The sequence below is a fragment of the Papaver somniferum genome, unplaced genomic scaffold, assembly GCF_003573695.1.
Source record: "Papaver somniferum cultivar HN1 unplaced genomic scaffold, ASM357369v1 unplaced-scaffold_154, whole genome shotgun sequence".
NCBI lineage: Eukaryota > Viridiplantae > Streptophyta > Magnoliopsida > Ranunculales > Papaveraceae > Papaver > Papaver somniferum.
The window spans coordinates 3,085,374-3,097,671 of NW_020624820.1; positions in this window are offsets into that span (position 1 = coordinate 3,085,374).

The window sequence follows — 12,298 nt, forward strand, 5'->3', positions numbered from 1 at the left end:
GTCATTACTCAAACAACATTTGGTTATAATGGAATCCCCTGATTGTTGATTCCAAAAGACCACTACAGCCATAATCTGAAAAACAAGCCAACACCTAACTTTTCTAAATGTTCTCAACTTTTATAACATAGTTTTGTAGTACAAAGTTCTAGTATAACACATCAATTCCTATTTATGCTTTTTTATAACGTCACTCCTAATAGAAAAAATATCTTGTAGGACTCTGTCAAAAAATAAAAGGTATTACCCATCCAAAAAAGGTCAATAAGGATACAAACCTGAAACTAGATACTGAAAGATGAAAGTCAAGTTATCAAGAACACTTACAAAACCCATGGATAATATCGAAGTTCATAAAAAAAAAAGTAGACAAATTGAGATTTGAATTCCCCATTTTAGCACTGACACTAACCTGAAATGTATTGGTTTTCCATATAACCCAAAACATAAAAGTGCATCTTCAGTTTCGTCCAAGACAGTAAGCCCTCATCCTGCACTTCAAAAATAAATTACAATTAAGAGATCAGTTGCAATAAGAACTTAAGTAGATGTGTAATACGACTTGTGTAACCGGAACTTACACATGCATATGGCATGTGTAATCGGAAGTTACACATCCAATTTGATTGTGTAACTAGTAGTTACACATTCAATTAGTATATCCTCGGACATATACTGATGATCACCAACAACAACAACATATGGCATGATTCAGTCTATTAAAAAGAGTAGTATCTTACTTCACTAATGCTAAATAAACTAGGGATACTCGAAACCCAAACCATGCATAATTCAAAATTCACATATCTCAAAACGTTAACTCAAAATGTTAACTGCAAGGTCTACTCAAAATGTTATTCCAGTAGTTGATAAAGTGAGAGTCAGGGTTTATGTCAACATAGACATAAATAATTCTAATCAAGTTCTATATTTAGATGCAAATTTCAATATGTTATTCCAGTAGTTGATAAAGTGAGAGTCAGGGTTTATGTCAGCATAGACATAAATAACACATTAAGAAGATGATCTATGGAAATGACTAATGCAGGGTACAGAATGACTGAATGTTTGTGACAGAATTACTAGTTACACATAATTAGCATGTGTAACTACTAGATACACATCTAATTAGCATGTCTAACTAGTACATACGCATCCATTTAGCTAATGTACCTAGAAGTTACACAATAATCCAATAATTTTGCTTTCCCCCCTGTTAAATAACAATGTATAATCACTAGAACGCCTCAAGATCATGCAACTTCAATATCCCTGACAAATGAAACGAAAATCACTCAATCAGTTAGCATGTGTACCTATAAGTTACACATCTAATTAGCATGTGTAACTAATAGCTACACATACTTGAGATATTGAACCCAAGACCATAGTGATATAAAATTCCAAAGCATCTTCCATACCACAAACTAGTAAAGAAAATATGTGTAGGAAAACATTCATAAACGATGTACTCAGGTGGAAACGCTAGGAAATACCGACACTCATAAACTTGATAGAAGGAAAAATGAGAGAAACCTTTCCAACCATATAACTACTCTTTTCATAAAAACCTGCAATATATATAAACATAAACTTATATCCCAGGATGTAACTGCGAGTTACACATCCAATAACTATTCTTTGATAGAACCTGCATAATATAACATAAACTTCATATCCCAGGATGTGTAACTAGCAGTTACACATCCTGGTAACTACTAGTTAGCAGAAATCATCATTAATGCATAGTTTATATAATACATCTCAGATATGAACCATTCATTAATGCATAGTTTATATAATACAAGTTGTTGTAAGCATGTAATTGTTTAGTCAATCATGTTTATAGACTTCATGCTAAACAGGGAGTTCCAGTACAAAGAGATTGTATTTATCGAATGAACTAAAAACTGAGAATCCATCTTACCTCAAGGTGCAGGTTTTGCTACTTCTCCAAAAGACGTATTCCAGCATGATTCATCCCAATCCCATCCAAGGAGTGTGTACCATTAAGCTGATAAAAGGTCCACCAATTAAATTAAGACAAGGACAGGTAGTTACCAAACAATAATAAGATAATTTTTAAAGAAGTTCACAAATTAGGGAGAGATTCATACACAACTTTCCAAAGACATGAATTTCCTACGGTAGTAAACTCCTTCCAAAATTGACCAATCTAATCCATATCTTCTCTTATTGTGGTCATCGATAACATTCATTAGCCATTGCGTAATGAACCCTCCTACTTAGCCATTAATGTAGGGATATAATAGCACAAGACCAATGCAAACTGTTGGCGTCTCCACAGCTTTATCGGTTAATAACACCACTTGACTTCTTCCTTGCTCAGATAACATTCATCCCAGAACCTCCAGAATCCATGACAAATACCCACCTGGTTCACCGACCTTCACAACTAGATTCAACTGCCAAATACTCAACCATGCTCAAGCCATAAATACAACCCCAGTTCATATCCATGTAACATCCACCATACTCACACTTTCTTCTTTTCTCTGCCTGAGATCTTCACAACCTCAATTATCTCTTAAATCCATCATAAAGACCCACACATACCACTGCCTTTGCTTACTGGTGGCTTTGATATAAGAAGAACAAAATCAAGTTATCGTAGAACCGCCCATTTCCAGCTATTTTATGTCTTGAAATTCCACAAATTCTTCACCCCCCTTCTGCCCTAACGGATTGCCAGAACTTAAATTGCAGCAAAAACACTTGCACAGAGACTTACCAAGAATCATATGAACTTGAAATGGTGAAGAAGGGATAATCTTCCTGCAACATTTCCACATCCAACACAAAACACAATCATAAAATCGTTCAAATACACTATCATTGCAACAATCCCCTTCATATATATCCCACGAAAATAATCAGTAGTAACAACTTCAGCTCTTCGTTATTTTATTGCTTGAAAACAATAAGCAAAGGCAGGCATTCAATATAGTATTCAGAGATATGAATGAAACTAATAATCTGAACTGAGATTCATTTCAAATTGAAAAATTCGTAATATCAAAAATTGAAATTAAACCTAAAATTAGATCGAAACTCAGTGAAACTTACTTCCGATTCTGACTAGTATGACACATCTAATCAATCGATTGAACCACAGATCCCTTACGAATATCGCCATTGAACAGTTTCTCATTCAACCGAGTTTCTGACACAACATAATGAGTCGAATCTGAGTCAGAAACCAGTAATCAAAGTCGATCTTGCGATATTACCAGCAGATTTTTATCTAAATACTTGAACTACAGGTTTTAAGTTTACATAGCCTCAAAGAATAGCTGAAAACGCATTATGAGTTCATTTCACAGACATTTTCACCGAATTTTTATGGGTTTTGGCTTACGAAATGAACGAATCTGAGCTTAAAATGATGAGAAGTCCATGATAATTTCGAAATATGAGATCAGGGAGATGAAATGAATGAAAAAAAATGAAGATCGGTGAAATTTGGAGACGATGAAGAAGTTTTCTAGGGTTTTTGCCAGAGCCGAGAGAGAAAAAGAACGGAGAAGAGAGAGAAAATAAATTGATAAATGAAAATATGTGTTGATATTCCTCTTGTATATATAGTAAAGGGTAGTCTTGCCATTATTAAAATTCGGAATAATTAATTATGGGCCAGATCTGAAGAAAAATTGATATTTTGGGCCTAGCAGTATCATTTTCCTAAAGTATGGAGTTGATAGTGAAGGATCCATTTTGTGGGGCTTCTATATATTGAACCCATATAGTAGGGGGTTCTAGTATTTTTCACATATGTTAATTGTGTTAACCATGACTTAGTCAACTCGTTGGATCCGTCCTTGACCAATGTTCTGTTTCCACAACAAATTAACACACGAAATCAAGCAATGTTGTGTTCCCACAACAAATTAACACACAAAATCAAGAAATATAGGAAATATGATTCAGAGAATCATCCAGGGAGAAGAATAAGAAAACTAAGAAGGAAAAACTTATTTCATTAATCTCTTAGCCGCAATAATCCTCTCTTATACATCAAAAGCCCTAATCTACTCAGGTGAGAAAAACAGGGACTAGCTAAGCCAAAATTTATTATTACTACACCCCGGTTAATTATTAACGACACCCATACAATTATTCTAAGCAGAAAGCTAGCCATATGATAATACCCTTCCCATGAAATAATCCTTGTCCTCAAGGATTGAAAGAAGGAGAATGAGCAGAGATGTTGGCTGAGTCTTTTCCCATACCCGAACCCAGCCTGTCGGACTGGTCCCACTGCCGTATCCAACCCTCCATAACCCATATAATAATTACATATAAGAGGAGTATTTCATAAGATCTCCAAACTCTTGAGCTGAGTGTTCCCAAGTAGCTTCTTCTGCTGTTGAGTTTACCAGTGGATAAGGAGTTGCAGAACTGAGTGATTGCCTATGACCAAAAGCCTTGAGTCCAAAACTGCAATTGGAGTAACAATTATCTTTTCTTCATGGTCCACCACTGGAAGTGTGGGAAAAGGGGTATGAGAAGAACCAATTTTCTTTTTCAACTGGGAGACATGAAACACTGGGTGTATACTAGCCTCAGAAGGTAACTGTAACTTATAAGCAAGAGTCCTGATTTTCTGAATGATAGGGAAATGACCATAATACTTAACTGAGAGTTTGAAGTTCTTCTTGAGAGATACTGAGGATTGTCTGTAAGGTTGTAGCTTTAGGTACACCAGATCACCAACTTCAAAAACTCTGTAAGTTCTTTTGGCATCATCAAAATGTTTCATTCTTTCTTGAGCCTTAGTTAGAGTGTCCTTGAGAATAAGTAAGATTCTCTCTCTCTGTTTTAGATACTTCTCAACTGAATCTACTGAAGTAATAGTAGAAGGTGGGAAAGCCAAATGTGGAGCTTCATAACCATACAAAGATTTAAAGGGAGATATCTTGAGGCTAGTGTGATAACTAGTATTGTACCACCACTCTGCCAAGTCCAACCAACTCATCAAGTTCTTTGGTTGATGACTAGTCATACATCTAAAATAGTTTTCAAGACAAGCATTGAGCCTTCCAGTTTGGCCATCAGTCTGAGGGTGGTAAGCAGTACTAAGCTTGAGGCTGGTCCCTAAATTCTTGAAAAATCCTGCCAGAAATTTTTGGTGAGCACTTTGTCCCTGTCTGAAAAAATAGAAGCATGTAAACCATGTAATCTGAAGATGTGATGCATAAATGCCTTAGCCACTGAGGAGGTTGTATAAGGGTGTTTAAGAGGTATGAAGTGACTATATTTGGTGAACCTATCCACCACCACTAAGATGACATCCTTCCTGTCATTTTTGGGTAATCCTTCAATAAAGTCCATATTGATATGTTGCCAAGCATGATTTAGAATTGGCAGTGGTTGTAGCAACCCAGCAGGCAAAGTGTGTTCACCTTTGTTTCTCTGATAGACTGACATCACAAGTGGAGACTAAGGAAAATATCTCTTATTTCATATCAGGCCAGGGGAAAAAAATAAGAAGGAGTTTTTGCTCTCATATCAGTAGCATGCATGCCAGAACGTCCTCCCACTGCAGAAACATGAGTGGCCAAGAGGATAGTCTGTCTTACATTATTGTTGGTACCAATGTAGAGCCTGTACTTGTATCTCAAGACATCATTCTGATAAGTATAGGGTGGGTTGGATGTTAGAGAAATATGTATTTGTGAATTGAGTTGCTGAGCTTTTGGATCTTGTGCATAGCTAGAAATCACCTCTTGCATCCAAAGTGGTTGAGAAAGTGTAATGCTGCAGAGGTTAGGCTCACTGTGGGGCCTTTTGGAGAGAGCATCAACAACCTTATTCTCCACTCCCTTTTATATTGGATATTATAGATATAACCCAGCAACTTCATAAGCCATTTTTTCTGGATGCCAGTAGTGATTTTCTGCTCTAGAAAATACTTTATGCTCTCGTGGTCAGTTTTTATAGTGAAACGACGGCCTTGTAAATAGTGTATCCTCTTAGTCACAGTTGATCCCACATCCATTAGTTCTTTTTCATAAGTGGACAGGCTCATTGCTCTAGGACCTTAGGGTTTGCTAAATAAGGCAATTGGTCTGCACTCTTGCATTAAGACTGCTCCAATTCCAATAGCACAAGCATCCGTTTCAAGAACAAAAGGTTTGGAAAAGTCTGGAAGAGAAAGGAATGGAGTAGTGGTCATTACTGCCTTGAGAGTGTTGAAAGCTTGAGTAGCTTGCTCAGTCCAAATGAAAGAATTCTTATTCAATAGTTATGTGAGAGGCATATTAATCACACCATAGTTTCTCATAAATTTTTTGTAGTAGCCAGTGAGGCCTAGAAAACCTCTGAGTTCCTTGACATTTGCAGGGGTAGGCCAGCTTGTCATTGCATAAATCTTAGCAGGATCAACTACAACATCATATGCAGTAATGATATGGCCCAAGTACTACAGCTCAGGTTGTGCAAAACAACACTTAGACAATTTGGCACATAGTTGGTGTTGTCTCAATAGAGAAAGAGTATTGTGCAAGTATTTTGCATGAGTTTCCAAGTCAGGACTATAAACATGATATCATCAAAGAAAACTAAGATGAATTTTCTCAAATGAGGTTGAAAAATATCATTCATTAAGGCTTTAAAGGTTGCAGGAGCATTAGTGAAACCAAAAGGCATAACATTGAACTCATAATGGCCATGATGAGTTCTGAAAGCTGTCTTGTAAATACCTTCCAGGTTAACTCTAATCAGGTGATAGCCTGATCTTAAATCAATTCTAGTAAACACACAAGAGCCAAATAATTTATCCAAGAGCTCACCAATAATAGGGATGGGAAACTTATCTTTGATTGTGATGTTGTTGAGCTTCTTACAATCAACACAAAATCTCCATCTGTTGTCTTTTTTTCTTGACAAGAAGGATTGGAGAACAAAGGGACTATGACTTGGTTGAATGACTCATGCCTGTAACATTTCTTGTACCAATTGCTCAATCACACTTTTTTGAACATAAGGACATTTGTATGGTCTTTGGTTTACTGGTGTGGAATCTTGTATGAGAGAAATGGGGTGATCAAGGGATCTATGGGGTGGAAGTTTAGTAGGCTCAGAAAAAACATCCTTAAATTTTTGTAGAATGTCAGGTATCACTGGTGGAATTGGAGGTTGAGGTGTAGAAGGAGTAACAGAGAATAATTGACCAATGATTCCAAGAGAATGCTGCTGGAATTAATCTTGTAAGCCATCTTCATCAATCATCTTGAGAGAAGGTGATGTGTGAGTTCCCACTAGAGTGATCTTCTTCCCTTGATGTTTAAAGGAGATACTCAGGGTAGAGAAATTGAGAAGAATATCTCCCAGCTTTCTAAGCCAGTCATCTCCAAGAACCATATCAAATCCTCCCAAGGTCAGTAGCCTCAAATCACCAATGAAGTCATAAGTCTGCATTTGCCACTGTAAAGAAGCACAAATACCATAGCTCACTCTCTTTTCACCATTTGCCACAATGACTAACAAATTGGGAGTAGGCTGAATAGAGCAACCAAGAAATTTGGCTAAGTCACAATCAATAAAGCCGTGATTACTGCCGATATCAACAAGAATAGAAATTGCATGTTTTTTAATAAAACCTGGAATCGTGATGGTGTTCCTAATAACAGTGCAAGTAAGGGCATGAAGAGAGATTTCCATATCACTTTCCACAGCTAGGTATCCTCAGCTTCAGAGATCTCCTCTTCATGTTCACTACTATCTGCCTCAGATTCAATGGCCACCATCAAATATAGTTGCTGCTTTTTACAAAAATTCCCTGGTCTGTAAACTTCAACACAATTATAACAAAGACCCTGACTCTTCCTATTTTGAATTTTTTCAAGTGTTAATATTTTAATAAGAATTGGGGCATGAATAGATTTTTGAGGAGGTGTTGTTGGCAGGGGAAGTAATGGTGGGAGGGATATAGGTTTGGGTGGGAAGGTCTGTGAGGTGGACTGCCTTGCAGTATTGAAAGTATTAGAAAAATATATTAGTGAACCTGTTGGTTTTCTGTTGGTTATTAAGTGTTTGTTCTTGCATTCTAGCAAGGGAAAATGCTTGCATTAAGGTGGTAGGATGAAATTTACTGACTGAATGTTTGATATCTTCTTTCAATCCCCCAATGAAGCTCATAACATAATATTCATTTAACATGGGGTATTGTCGGTATAAAAGAGCTTTAATGTTCTCAAATTGCTCAAAATACTCATCTACTGTAGTGATCCGAGTCAATATATTTCTCATTTGCAGGATTTTCAAATCTAAAGCAAGCAAGCTCAGTTAATTCATACCAAGAAGTAATAAATCTAGTAGTTTGTAAGTTGGTTAACCACGTATCTGCTTTACCCTCCAGGTGTATAGCCGCCATGGTGATTTTTTTACTTTCATCTCTAATGTTGCTGAGGAAAAAATAACGATCACACCTTTGAATCCATTCTTTGGGTTCTCACCATCGAATCTAGGAAAATCCAACTTGGGCATTCGTGGGTTGGAGTTTAAGTCATGATTCCCTTGTTGGTAATTGAACATCATCCCTCCTTGATGCTGAGAATTAGAGTGAGAACCTTCCCCTCCCGAGTCACGATGTTCTTCGTTCCTCGTTCCTAAAAAAGTCTTCATAAAGTTAAATAATTTTTCCTTTGACAATACTAATGATTTTAACTCAGTATTTTGCGCAGCGAGATCATCTAACCTTCCAGTGAGTTTGTTCATCTGAGTAGCAAATAAATCAACAAATTTATGCAAATCTTCATTTACTTCCTTGACCGTGGGATTCTTTTCACCAACCATCATAAGGATATAACAGCTCCGATGCCAATTTTTGTGTTCCCACAACAAATTAACACGCATAATCAAGAAATAAGGAAATCTGATTCAGAGAATTATCCAGGAAGAAGAATAAGAGAACTAAGAAGGAAAAATTAAAACTTATTTCATTAATCTTTTAGCCGCAATAATCCTCTCTTACCCATTAAAATCCCTAATCCATTCAGGTGAGAAAAACAGGGACTAACCGATGTTGGACATCTGTCCACATCCTAACAGCTAAGCCAAAATTTATTACTACACCCCGGTTAATTATTAACGGCACCCATACAATTATTCTAAGCAGAAAGCTAGCCATATGACAACCAAATAGTTGACCAGGCTTTGATTAAATCAACTCAACTCGAATTTGGCCTTTTGGACTCAGAAGTATTTGAACATCATTATCGGGTATTTTGATATGGAAATCATTTTTTTTTGTGGAAAATGATTATAGTTCCATCAGGAAACCTTCTGTTAGAGCATTGCTCGGTCTAACTCACAAGTGTTGCTATCTCAAGCTTGTTTTCAAATTTAGTTGTCAAAACTATATCTTGATTTCTAGTTTACAATTATTTAAGTCTCGGACTAGGATAGAAATGTAGTTGAGAAACAGTGTATCACGGAAATCGTCATTGTGTTCTGCCGTTTGAAGGCTAAGATCAACCGAAGCTTTTGGAGAACTTCATCAACAAAAGGTAAGTGAAGATTGAACCACCTATTTCTCAAGTTATATTCACTTTTCTATCATTGAGACGATGTCATATAACTAATTTTCCGGGGACAAAAGATCTGACCCCTTCTCCGGTAAAGGGTGATACTCCTGTGACATCCATAGAAACATCTTGTCCATTCTCCCAGTTGAGCACGAGAATATCAGCAAGCTTCAAACTTTTGTCTTCATCTGTCAGGAAACCAAGAGGAACCTCCTTGCGCGCAGACACACTCGCCTTGTAACAAATGTCAGCAACCACATCACGAACAATATCGTGTCGAAACTTAGGACCAATATCTTTTGCACAGTAAAGTGCGTGATCCCCAAAGATGTCCATGGATTTGTTGCAGCATGGGCATAAGCCATTCTCAACAAACAGTGGGATGCCCAGGCGATAACAAATCACATCTCTGAATTGTCTAGGACCAAGGAACTGATTAAGCCCACTAATAGGTACAACCAATAAATAATCATGTGCATGCTTGATATGATTGCACTGCCACAAAATAGAATCTCTTACAGACATAGTAAACCGGTGGGGGATTTGCTTCTTAACTGCATCAAAGTAAGTAACTGCCATGGAGTGCATGGAAGGGGGGGCAACAACATCGACACAGTAAGAAGAAGGTAATCCACATACCTGGATAAAATTCTGAAGAGCAAAATGATAGGCCGATCCCTTGTCTGTTGAGAATGAATCACCAAGGATCACCTTTTGCACCGAAGTAGTCTGACTCTGAGAAGCGAGAAAACAATAGGTGGTGGTATCATCCATGGTGTAAATGCCAAGTCCACCATCTTTGATAGGTAAGGTAGCTAAACGCTGTTGTAAAGGACCAAACCCCGCTCCATCGCCAGTAATAAGTAGTCTCAAATACTTAAGTAAATGATTATAAAAAAGGACAGTGGCTGCTTGCAGGGATGCAGGATTGGTAGTACACATTGCAAAATATAGTCTAGAAACGCCAGTGCGGTTGCGAAGTAATAACATTTCACTTTGGGTGTCTTTGAGTTTCTTGATTGCAGTCATTAGTTGAACAGTCTTATTCGCCCTGCTCAACACTATATCGCTAATAAAGTTCATATCCAAACTCACTGGACCACCCAAAAGTTTAACACCATTAGAAGGTCTACCAATATCAGCAGGGAAAACACCCTCAGCTGAACTTCGGGGATTCAAAGAAGGCCAAAATATTTTTGTCTTCTTTATATTCAGATGTAAACCCCTGCACGGTCCTTCTGTTTCGATTATTTTCAAGGCTTTAGCTACCTCCAATGTATCACCAACAATTGTACCATCATCAAGGTACCAAGCGTGCAAGTCAAGTTTGCATTGAGAAGCAATAGTCTTCACCAGGGGGTGAAGTGTCAATGCAAATAACAGGGGACCGAGCGGGTCACCCTGTTGAACTCCAAGTGCATAAGAAAAAATATAATGATCGTAATAAAGTTTAGCAGGTCTCAATTAACAAAATTCTACCCAGCGAGAAATACCTGGACAATGAAGACGAACCTCTTTGATGAGTTGAGATCTTCTCACCATGTTGAAAGCATTGGAGAAGTCAATGAGTAACATTGACATTTTGTCCAAGTGACCTTTCAATTCTAGAAGGCGATTTACAGCATGTAAAATACCTTCTCCACCAGTAGGCACACCAACACCGAGTTGGTAGTCACCTAGATAAGACGACATATCTTTGCCGATAGAAAAAGCAACCACCTTCGACACCAACCTACGCCAAACCGTACCAACTGTGATGGGCCTAATACCACCACCCGGTTTAAGTAACGGAGTAAGAGGCGCACTAGGAATGAACTCACCCATATCCACAAGGCATTTACCAGCCAACCAAAGATTGAAAACTCTCGTAATCGAAGCGATCAAATCATCCGCTACAGCTGCCGCTCTACCACTCATCACATCAACTAGGTGTTGCGCGCGTAAACCATCTCGGCCACATGAAGCACCTTTTGGAAAGCTCTTGATAGCTCCCAAAACTGCCTGAGAATCCACTGTAATAGGGTCAAACATATCTCCACCATCAGGAACCTCTGGAGGAGGCGCCAGTGGGTGCTTTTCCTGCAGATCACGGTATGTACCCTCACTGCACGGATCTAACCCTAAAGAGGAAAGCATGCGAATAACAGTTGCAAAGTGACCACATCTTATCTTCTTCCAGCATGCCATCAAGGTAGCTACTCCCTGTTTCTTCAAATCTTCTTTTTTCGGCCCAAGAAGAACAGGTTGTCGTAGCAACTTATTTGCCAGAATGAAACAACCATTAGGCTCCTTCCACACACCAAGAGCTTGGTTGATGGCTGTTATTTGCAAACGTTTTTCATAGCTATTGCCAATGTTTTTCATCTTGCAATGTTTTTAGATTTCTTTATTTAAATTCTAAAGTTTATTTGGAAGATGATTTTGCAGTATTAATCTTTATTGGTTTTATATATTGCAAGAAATTGTTATGGGATATGTGTGTTTGTGTCTGTGAACTATGATTATCTCATATATGTCAAAAGTTAATTCTATTATATGTCGTTATGCAAATATTGATGGAAAATAAAATGAACTTTTGATAACAAAGATTAAGTATATGGTATCATTGCAAATATTGATGAAAATAGAATGATTCTTTGAATATTCCTCAGTATTGATCTTTCCCTGATCCACTTCTATGTGAAAGTACCGTGCGGCTCCGTAAATTCTCTTATGTTGAGCATTTCCGATTAAATCAATCATGGGTTCTC